The sequence below is a fragment of the Dipteris shenzhenensis genome, chromosome 1, assembly GCF_047967505.1.
Source record: "Dipteris shenzhenensis isolate YYH24624 ecotype China chromosome 1, Dip_SZ_1.0, whole genome shotgun sequence".
NCBI classification, from domain to species: Eukaryota; Viridiplantae; Streptophyta; class Polypodiopsida; order Gleicheniales; family Dipteridaceae; genus Dipteris; species Dipteris shenzhenensis.
The window spans coordinates 41,849,452-41,861,949 of NC_141596.1; positions in this window are offsets into that span (position 1 = coordinate 41,849,452).

A 12,498-nucleotide genomic window follows, 5' to 3' on the forward strand; every position below is an offset into this window, starting at 1 on the left:
AGAACAAACTCATCAATGCATTCATTGATAAGTACATCACGTCAGACTCCGCGCTACTCGAACTCCTAGAGAAAGACATCCAAAGCCACAGGCATAAGAAAACTTGCAGGAAAAGATGGAAAGATTGTAGGTTTGGTTTCCCATGCCCACCCATGAATGCGACAAAAATTCTTGAGCCAGTAGCCAGCAATGAGGACTTGTCATCCTATAAGGGTAAAATGAAGGAAATATCATCCTTCCTTGTGCAGCCTTCTACACTCACATTAGACTTTGACACATTGTTAAATGAGCTTGAGATATCCAGTTGTTGACATTGCAAAGTAGCATCACTCAACCAACAGTATTCTTGGAGAGAAAGCTTGCCAATATGTACCCAAATAATTTCAACCCCACAATCTCCAACTTGTGGTGGCAAGCATACATGGACATCCAATTCATTTTGAGCCCTCACGGGGCAGCATCATATTGCACATCATACATCACCAAAAAAGATAAGGAAACAAACATCACTATTCAGGAGGCTCTTGACTCAAGCATGCAGAATGACGAGCCTGCAAAAACGAGTGGATCTGCAAGGTAGGCAATGCTATACTCAACACACCCACACTATTGGGATGCCAACATACACAACTTGGGTGAGAATCACACCATTAATTGGCCCCATTGATTGAGCCATACTCTAGGGTGGAAAGGAACATCCAAGGCACATTGATCCAGGCACTTCAACAACATGAAGAACACATGTGCGATAATATTGACCACATCCTATGGCAAAGTGCTATCTTTTTCAAGACCTTGTAATTCATTCTGAGGCTTTCATCCACATCGAGTGACTACCATCTTCCTGCACTCATTTTCAATGCTAATGGCAAGATCAATGTCCAAACCACAAGCAAACTCTATTAAAGAGTCATCCTCTTAGAGGCTCACCACATATGTCTCTTTGAACAGATGGTGGATACATGCTTCTTGGAAACTGAGCAAAAGGTTTATGGTGTGAAGGATTAATTGGCATGTTCCACAACCCACTAGGTTACATGCTTGGCTTCCCAACTCTATGATCATAATCGGCCATAACCCAAGAATGGGTAATAAAATGGCTCCGGGGGTATGTTAACTCTATGTCAACATGCACTCAAGCAACGTAGAATGTGTGTGTAGAGTAGCGGCAAAGCTCTACTTGTACTTACATGAGCCTAGGAATAATCTCTCAAGAATCTCTTTTAGGAATCCTAGGAATCCCTCATGCGATTCCTATATGCACATCCTACATGCAAGTTCTAGATCTCCTAAATATGCATTCTACATGCAATTCCTACATGGAATCTCTACATGCCATTACTATATGCGCATCCTAGATGCAATTCCTACATGTAGAGAGAGAAATTTCTACAATTCCTATATGCAAACAAAGAAGATCTCCAACTTGTATAAATATCTCATGATGGAATGAAGCCCACACTCTTTGGGGCATTGTGTTCAGTTCTACTTTGGTGTGCTAGGTAATTGTCTCCAATGTCCATGCTCCCTTGCACTCTCACGTCTAATAGCATATTCTACCCTTGCCTCCTACTCCCTCCTCCTCCAAGCCTGCAACTCCTCCTGGGTCCTCTCCTCTTCCCTTCTTCTCTCTCTCCCACAACCCCTTTGCTCTTGCACCTTTCTCTCCCACTCCTATGCTTCTCCTAAACCCTTACTCTCCTAGATTAGTTTTTCAACCCTTGACCTCCAAGATCCATGAGGGAGATGAGTTCACCACCATGTACTTTATTCTGAACCTTGGATCCTCTTTCTAACCTTGAATCTCCTTCTGAATTCCAAAACCTTCTTCTGAATATTGAAACTTATTCTAACCTTAAATCCCCCATGGAGGCAAAATCCTTCATTCTCCCAACCATGTTGTTGAATTTTTGTTTCATCAAGCATATGTGCAACATCTACTTTTCACACTTGAGCCTACATCTCTTACCAAAATATATTCCAAGATCCTATGCTGCACATATTCTTCTACAACAACAATGACATTGATATATCAGTACGTGATGAGAGATTTGAACAACGGAAGTGGAACGAAAGAGGGTGAGAGAGAGGGAGAGCCAAAAGAGAGAGCCACACAAGTTTTGGTGGGTGCAAAAGACCCTAATCTTCTATGTCATCCATATGTATATGTGTTTGAGTATTGTACATAACTGGGGTTAAGGCACAGTGTCCTTTAACCACCACAACCTCCCACTTAAAGGCCAATGTGCATTTAAGGGAGAAGAACCAGTGGACATACTATCCAATGCCCAACAATACATGACAATACTCAAACCACTGATAGTACATGATGAGAGGTTTCAACAACGGAAGTGGAACGAAAGAGGGTGAGAGAGAGGGAGAGTCAAAAGAGAGAGCCACACAAGTTTTGGTGGGTGCAAAAGACCCTAATCTTCTATGTCATCCATATGTATATGTGTTTGAGTATTGTACATAACTGGGGTTAAGGCACAGTGTCCTTTAGCCACCACAACCTCCCACTTAAAGGCCAATGTGCATTTAAGGGAGAAAAACCAGTGGACATACTATCCAATGCCCAACAATACATGATGATACTCAAACCGCTGTGACTAGGTAGACTCTGCATCAGCAAATCTATAGGGTTATCATCTGTATGAACCTTGACAAGCTATATGCACTTGTCCTCAAGTACCTCCCTGATGAAATGGTACCTGACCTCAATGTGTTTGGTCTTTGCATGAAAGATTGGATTCCATGCTAGTTGAATAGCACTCTTGAATCACTATGCAATGTTGGTACAACTGTATGAATACCCAAATCTCCCACTAGCGGATCAAGCCATATAGCCTCCTTGCAACCCTCTATGGTTGCAACATACTTAGACTTTGTGCTAGACAAAGCAACACATTTCTGTGCACGAGACATGCGACATCCACAACACTACACCACTTGCAAAGGTGAACACATAACCAGAAGTGAATCTCCTACTATCCACATAACCAGAAGTGGATCTCCTACTATCCACATGCCCTACATAGTCTAAATCTATGTACCCAAGTACCACATCTCTTCTTTGCGAAAGTAGATGCACATCTATTTGGATCATTCATGTACCTCATGATGCACTTAACTGCCTCCCAATGCCTCTTTCTTGGATTAGCCATATACCGGCCATCAACTCCCACTACAAATGCAATGTCCTTTCTAGTAGCCTATCATAGAATACATAAGACTCTTGAACCATTGATGCATAAGGAACCTTGGCCATCATGGCCCTCTCCTCATCTTATTTGGGACTATCTTATAGAGAAAGTAATTTTTACTACATAAATGATGCAAGATACCTAGCAAACCCTATTCTCTAGATACATTTATAAAAAATCCTCATTCTAACTGAAAATATCTCTTTCTAATCTAGGAAATCTCTATAATTTCCTAGTTTACTATATATATGAACTAGATCTAGGTAGGTAGCTCTACTGACACACCCCTGTGTTTATTCGAATTCCATAATCTTAGCATATAACCACATGTTTTGTTTTTCAAAAAATGGATTTAATACATAGCAATATGTATTTTGCACATAGCACTTTGCATTCAATACATAGCACTTTGCATTTTGCACATAGAACTTTGCATTTGCTACATAAACCACACATTTGTGTGGGGGAAGAGTTGGCACACTTCCTCTCCAAAAATTATAAGACCAAGGAACGTGCCTTTCTGTAAGTTCATTTCAATTTATATTTAGCATAAATGCAATTTGGATTTTTCATGTAGCAATTCGAAATCTTCATGTAGCACTTTGCATTTGTCTTAGAGCACTTTGCATTTGGCTTAGAGTACTTTGCATTTAGCACATAACCACACATTTGTGTGGTGGGAGAGTTGGTACACTTCCCCTCCAAAAATTATAAGACCAAGGAATGTGCCCTTCCTTGTGTTCATATCAATTTGCATTTATCACTTATCAATTTGCACATAGCATATAGCAATTTGAATTCAGCACATAGCACTTTGCACTTAGCACATAACCAACGTAAAAGTTTTAAGACCAAGGAACATGCCCTTCCTTGGATTTATTTCACTTTGCATGAACATAGCAATTTGAAATTGGCATAGAGCTTTGCATTTGGCACATAGCATTTGACTTTGATCACATAACAATTTGAACTTGGCACATAGCACTTTGCATTTGGCATGTAGCACATAACCACACATTTGTGTAGGGGGATAGTTAGCATGCTTCCTCTCCAAAAATTAAGACCAAGGAAAGTGCCCTTCCTTGGGTTCATATCATTTTATTTAAGCACATATCAATTTGAAATTAGCATAGAACTTTGCATTTGGCACATAAAACTTTGCATTTAGCACATAGTACTTTGAATTTATCACATAACAATTTGAATTTGGCACATAGCACTTTGCATTTCACACGTAGCACTTTGTATGTAGACATAACCACACGTTTGTATAGGGGGAGAGTTGGCGTGCTTGCTCTTCAAAAATGATAAGACCAAGGAATATGCCCTTACTTGGGTTCATATCATTTTATATTAGCACATAGCAATTTGAAATTGGCATAGAACTTTGGCACATAGTACTTTGCATTTCGTACATAAATTGTGATATTATCACATAAGAATTGGAATTTGTCACATAAAAGTCTACAGTCTCTACACTAGCACTTTGCATTTATTGTGTATTGATATTAAAATTTTGTCTTATTGAAACCAAGTAGTGCCTGATCAACCTCACCCATACGATTTGGTCACCCTTTAGAGTAGTTGATTCACTATCAATACAACAACCATCAAATCTAGCAGCTCTATGTAAAAGACCTTAGCATTTGTTTAGAAAATAATGAGCTTTCCTATAATTCCCTCCATCTCATGCACCCTCTTCACCTTCTTCTTGTCCCTCTCCTATATTTCCGATAGTGCAATCAACCTTACTTGCTACAAACATAAGCAGTTTTACTCAGACCTATAGCCCTTTTGCCAATTCTACCTAACGCTACTCTTTCATAGTAGCAAGCCCTCTAAAAAGATGAGTTCATAAAAGATGAATGTAGTGCTACTAGCATGGGTTTTTGACTATCCTACAAAGAAAGTCACCTTCTTATATCAATCAAAAGTCAACTTCTTGCTATAAAAGTAAGAGAGCAATATACATAAACCTTACCATGATAGTCAAAAATCTAAAAGCCAATGGTTCAACATCACTTGCTATCAGCTATCTATTGGGATATCTCAAGGTGTATGCCTCAGGCACACCTTGGTTTCTATGTGTGAGTGCTAGAGGCACAGTTAGGTGCCCATAAGCACAGTTAGGTGGTGGTAAGCCACATAGGATGATTGAGAGAATCTAGGAGCAGATTGAGGAGATGATTGTGGAGCAGATGAAGGTGAAATTTGCATTGATGAGGGAAAACCTTTGGGGACTTGTAAAACCGGCTTCAACTTCTTCTTCTACAGCCTCCAATGCTGGAGAATACTCAGCTCCGACATGCCCGGCAAGGGATCCCACTAGAGAGGAGAAAGCATATGGTATCATTGCTCTTCCTTTAGGAGATGATTATATTCATCACATCTCTGACTTAGAGTCTCCTTCAGAAGCTTGGCAGAAGCTTGACATGATTTTTGGTGCTAGCTCTCACATCTCAAATTATCACTTAAAATCTCTTTCTTTGAATTGAAGATGGTTAGTGCACTCCTTTGGCAGCCCATGTCAATTACATGCGGAGTCTTATGACTCAACTTGCTTCTATCAACTCTCCTATCACTACAGATGATGCTATGGTAGTGTTGCTTAAGAGTATGCCTGAAGATTATGATCATATTGTTACCACTTTAAAAAATCTTCCTAATCCTAATCTTGAAGGTATTATCTCTGCTCTCCAAGAAGAAGAAAGGCACATGGAGCTTAGGAAAGGCAATGACACAGCTTATGCCATAAAAGTCCAAAAGGGCAAGTTTTCACCTTGCAATCATTGTGGGAAGACAAATCACCACTCAAAGGACTGCTTCAAAATCAATCCATGCAAACACTGTGGCAAAAACAATCATCATGAGAAGTTTTGCAGAGCCAAAAAGGAAGCAACTTCAAAGACAGAAAATGCCAATCTACTTTCAGTTGATGTGCCTCCACAAGATGAGGCATCCTTTGAAGATTATGCTTTTTAAATCATCTCTATGTATGCTCCAGATCTCTCTTTTTATGTTGAGTCAAGGTACTCAGCCTGGATAGTCCTCCAAAATGAATGAAATAAACTATTGTGTTTTGTGTGTTTTGTAAACACCTCTGGTCACCTTATGATATAGGGCATGTGTATGTTTTTTTGTTCCATGGTACCTCCTGCAGACATTGTGTGCATGTACATGCAGGGGACATAACCATTGGAAGGTCTTTTTGTATCCCTTTTGTTTACCTTACACCCATGGGAACCCTTGCTAGCTTGAGATCCTAGCCATTGATAGATCCATGACCACCATGAGATGGCATGAGACACCTTGTGCTAGCTGTATCCTTGACATAGCCTGAGGCATTCCCTTGAGGGGGGGTTTGTTGGGATATCTCAAGGTGTATGCCTCAGGCACACCTTGGTTTCTATGTGTGAGTGCTAGAGGCACAGTTAGGTGCCCATAAGCACAGTTAGGTGGTGGTAAGCCACATAGGATGATTGAGAGAATCTAGGAGCAGATTAAGGAGATGATTGTGGAGCTCTGAAGTCATCAGTGATGTCAGTGAGCATGTAAGAGGTGCCTACATAAGGACCTCACTCTTCTTCATTCTATATGCAAGTATTCTAAGTTTGTGTTCACTCTATTCTTTCCTTTCAGTTTACCAACACTATCTATAGCCAACTCGTCATTGTGTGGTTGGCTTGAAATAGTTAGGCTTTCCCACAGCAAGAATTACTCTCATACCCTATCACAAAAGTGCATACTTACAATAAAATCTTGTTGGAGATCCTTGGAAGGTTCTTCAAGCTATTTGATGAAGGGTTGTTAAACATCCCTCCACTTATGGAGAACTTGCTTTATTGCAACTACAATGGTTGGCAATAATTGACTATAAGGAACAAAAGGCTTGAAGAATCATGATGCCTTGGCCTTGTATCAGCAACAATGCACTACATTGACGAATGCACAAAGTAGAAGAATCTCTCACCCAAGGGATCCTCTAATTGAGCTTAAAACATATATTTAGTCGTATGTTTAGATATCCCATTACAAATCTCTTATTAGATCCTTTGTCTATGTACCAAGACTCCTATGAGAGCATTTGGAACTACAAACTCCACCTTTATATTGTTGATTCTTAGGACTTCTCCACTCAATTTGTAAAAAGATGAGAAATAGTCCAAACTCTAAATTGTTATCATGTTGGCGTTAGTACCTTTATCATTTACACAGTGAAAGCTTTCACATGTATTCTTAACAAAACCAAACTCTGCCTCATAAAAAGATTTAACTTGATCATCAACATACTAATTTAGCATGCCCCAACTACAAGAGTTGGGGAATGGCGTTTCTAGGTTCAAGATCCCAAGTATGGTACTGTAACATTACAAGATTCAAAAAGATACTGTGCAATGTATCATAAATAATCAACAGATTGCTTTTTTAGATCAACATTCTTCTATCTTTCTTCCATCAACAAAGGATACTCTTGTGATACCATAGCAACACTTGGACAAAGCCTTTCTCTTTCACTTAATGGAATGTTCCTTTAGCTTTGTGTCAGATGTTTTTGCTTGGGAATGTCCTGTGTGACCCCTTAATAGGACTGCACACCGTTGCTGGCTTCAACCCAACATCTCTATTGTCTTGGCTTCTTCCATGCTTGTCCTATCAGTCTCATTGCCTCCACCTTCTTCTTGTCATCCTACATGCTAGCATCTGCATGGATGTCTGCATGGATGTTAGACATCAACACATAAGCTAAGTATCCTTTTCATTGAATTACAATGCATGTTCAAAGGCCAACCTAATTCCAAATGACATATCACCCCAATGGCATTTTTGATAAGCACCAAACACTATATGCCACACCACAATATTAGGATGAAAAGGCATTTTCTTGAACATTGATAGCACCTCGTCGAGACCTCATCCAATTGGCTTGCATGACCAAGGATATCAACAATGGTAAATGTGTTCACCTTCTCCTAGCTGGTGATATCTTGCAATTAGTGCATTTGATGAGACTACGTCTCCAACTAGAAGCGTGCCAAGTACTTTCTCTTCTTTTGCATGCAAGCCACATTTTGCATACATACCAACCATGGTAATGGGAAGTAGCAAGCTAAGGGTGTCCACTTTTTGTTCACTCCCCATTCCTTAGGAGGTGGAAAAACAAGCTTTTTAGCACACAAAAATGCAAATCTCAACTGCTTCCCTATGGATCTAGTCTTTGAAGTCTTCAGACACAACATCACACTTGCTATTGTGTACACAATCATATAGTCTTATCGAAAATTCGATGCACACACAAAAAATTTCTTTGTGTCACACGGCATGGTTCCAGGGTGGTCACACCTTTGTCATGAACAGACAGTGTTATATTAAATTCTAAATTTCCCACTCATTTTTCATTAAATGTTATTGAAACTTTGTAAGTGGTCTCTTTACATTATGTAGAGCTTAACTTGATTTATTGGTAATTTTTTGAATGATTTATGTAATTATAAATAATTATTTATAATAAATAAAGTCATAAAATACATGCATTTTAGTAGCACACCACATTTTTTTAGTATTTTGAATAATTAAGCAAATCCAATTTGGTGGAAGGTTAGTAGGCACATAAGGGTGTGTGGTTGAATCATCAAATCCCAAATCCAACGGTTAGATTTAGGAAGATTGAAGTTTAATTTTTACTTTTACTCCTCTGAGGATCAACAAAGAATATTAAAAATAAATCTAGTAATTCTCAAACATGACCAAACATTTGAAAAATGTCAATATTATTATTCTCCACATGATGAATAAGGGGAAAAAATTTTGGTTAAATTCGAGTAAGGGAAACGTACGATATGGCCTCCAAGAGTGAAATCTCCCTTTTGTGGGGGAAAAAGGGCCACCCAAGCCTAATACCAAGACAAGGTAGGCTTGGTATTAGGCTTGGTGAGGTAGGCTAGGAACATCACCGACCCTAGTGGCAATCCTTTGGAGTGTTCATGTTGCCCATGTGGAAGGCTGAGTCATCTAGTTTTGCCTTACAACCATGCCACGTTGTTAGACCGCGTGGTGCCATGTCATCAAGGAGATGTGACATCACTCCTTGCCATGTCACCTTACATTGCCACACGTGCTGCCACATCAGCCACATGTGCCACCTCATCATTCCACATCATAGGAACTCTTGGAGCCATGTCATCACACCTTGCCATCTTGGCATACCCCATCAACCTTGCCATGTCACCAATCCCTCCACCTCAATTTGCCATGTCAATCTACCACCTCATGAATGCCAACTCATCCTGCCACATCACATTTCCACATCATGGAAGAGACTCATATATTCCACACCATATTGCCACATCATGACCATGCATGGTGCCACATCAGCCACATCTATACACATCACGATGTGCGCAAGGCATAGAATACCTCGATTGAGGTTTATGACTGCGATGTGCGAGGCATAAAATACCTCGATCAAGGTTTATGACCTGCATGAGGCATGGAATACCTCGATCGAGGTTTATGACCTGCATGAGGCATGGAATACCTCGATTGAGGTTTATGACCTGCATGAGGCATGGAATACCTCGATCGAGGTTATTGACCGTGGGGTATGTACCTCGATCGAGGTTTATACCTACGTGAGGCATTGAATACCTCGATCGAGGTATATTACCTAGGCTTATCATACCTCGATCAAGGTATTAGTAGAACAAAACTGGAATAAAATCAAACGATGCAAATATTCAAAATTAACGTTGGATCCCAGCCAATTAGTTTCAATCTTAGCACCTTCTCCACCAATAATAATGAAGAGCAATCTAAGAGCAATCTAGTGGATGAGGTTAGGCTCTCTATAAGACACCACGTTTTGGTTCATTTCACCCATTCTTAGCCATTCTTGCCTCCTCATCACTTTGTCACACCTTCCATCCTACTTTCATTGAGAATGGGTTCTCAAAGCCGTAGATCTAGTAGACGTGAAAGATGTAGGAACCCCCCCCAAATCTCATTGACGAGGAGTGCAAGCGAAAGGCTCGTGAGCACAAGAGAGCCTCTAGAGCTAGAGCTCGCGCTGCCACCATCGATCCACCTCCACCTCTACATCCCACCTCTACCTCCACCTCCACCCCCACCCCCACCCCCACCTCGATTGTCCCCCCATCCTCATCCGCTCCCCTACCTCCAGCCTCCGCCCTTCCCCTACCTCTTCCCCCTCCCCTCGTTCCCCTTGGCGCCTCCACCTCTACCTCTTCCCCCTCCCCCCTCCCCCTCCCCCTCCCCCTGTTCCCCTTGGCGCCTCCCTTCCCCTCTCCACCCTACCATCTCCCATTGATCCCCTTGCCCCACCTTGCAGCAGCAGTGTTGCTTCACGACGTGACTTGCTGAAGTCCACTATCCATCATCATACTAGCAAGATTATGCAGTCTTTTTTTTGTGACCTCATGCCAGCTTCGCAGTCTTCTCTTCTCACGTCCTTGATTGATCACCATGACTTGGTAGATGAGGCTTGCTGGTCTTGGTGCACGTAGAGATAGGGTTGTATGTAGCAAGGTGCTTAGTAGTGTTCGACATTCCTATGCTTCTATTAAGCATACGAACTCCAGTGATGCCTTGGCAGCACGTCGTGCTATTGTGGCTACCATTAGTAGACCTCCTATGATAGGCCATGTGCGTACCGCTTCACGTCTTCTTCAGATTGCACCACGCACATTGCGAGCAGGCATGATTAGGAGGCAGAGTCTAGAGGATAGTGAGACTGATGCTCTTTGGGCTTCGAGTGGTCATGCACCTCGCAGCGATCGATTGTTGGATGATTCCACTAGGTCCTTCATACAACAGTTTTGGGAGGAGCATTGCAGAGCATCCCCGGTGTTCAAGAAGGCATTGCAGAAGAGGGTGTCACGCGGTGTGTACATTGAGCATGGTGCATGTTTTTTGGAGTGTACCCAGACTGAGTTGTACACTCAGTCTGTAGAGGCGCACCCAGAGTTCAGGATTGGGCAGAGGTCATTTGAGCGATGCTCTCAGGAGCGTGACACATGCTGTTGTCGCTACCATGTGGATTTTGGATTGATGTATGACGTATTCCGTTCCCTTGATGGTCATAGGGGAGTGGTTCCTACTAGCCCTCGCAACTTCATTCATTCCATATTGTGTACACGAGATGGTGATGCTTTATTCCACTCCCTTGATTGTGTGGAAGGCAGGTGTACTTTGTGTGGTGACTTTGCTAGAGTGCCACGAGTTGCACTAGATACTTGTGATGTGCAGATGGTTCGTTGGCAGCAGTATGAGTTCAGTACCTTGACATTAGATGGTGGTGCACAGTCGAGGAGGTTGTAGCTTGTGGGGAAGGAGACACCACGTGTTGTATTCATTGACAGTTTTCGAGGGAAGTTGTACCGCTACATATGCCACTCGCACACTGTGAAATGGGAGGATCGTCAATTCCGTGCATGTTTGAGGACATTTCCTACAAGGGTGGTTGTCTCAGTGGTGGACTTTGCGGAGAATTACACCTTTGCACCACAGCATGAGATCCAATCAGAGTATTATTTCTCCGAACAGGTGACGTGTGATTGAGTATTGATTTTTTTATGGCCTCATTATATTGAATTATTTCAATAGTCATATTTTTTTTCAATGCCATATTGCAGGTTGCTATATTTGTGCACATTAGCTATCGTCATGCACAGGCTCATGTGGATAGCATTGATAGCACCATGGACTCATGCATCATTGTGCGAGAGTATCACTTCTACATTAGTGATGATCGATCGCATGATGCCCATTTTGTGCAGCATTGCTTCACTTTGCATGATAGTTTCTTGAGGGATCATGGTGTCACATGGCAGCGGCGCTGGATCTGGTCAGACAACTGTGGTGGTCAGTTCAAATCCGCTAGACAGTTTTATTGGTTCTGTAGATGGCACCGTGAGACAGGCATTCCGATCACATGGAGCTACTTCGAGACAGGGCACGGTAAGGGAGAGCATGATGGTGCAGGTGCTTGCGTGAAGCGTGCTTTGCATCGATACCAGTTGCGTCACACTGCCGATCGCTTCAAGGATGCACATGATGTGGTGCGGTGGTGCAGCCAGCACTTATCCACTAATGCTATCCACTTTAAAATGCATTTGAAATTTAGAAATATTTTATAATTATAAATAGATGAATTAAAAAAACAAAATATATACATTTTCACATTTTAAATAAAAAATTACGTAATTAAAAAAAATTATTTTAAAAAAATTTAAAATGCATTTGAAATTCTGAAATATTTTATAATTAGATTACATTTTCC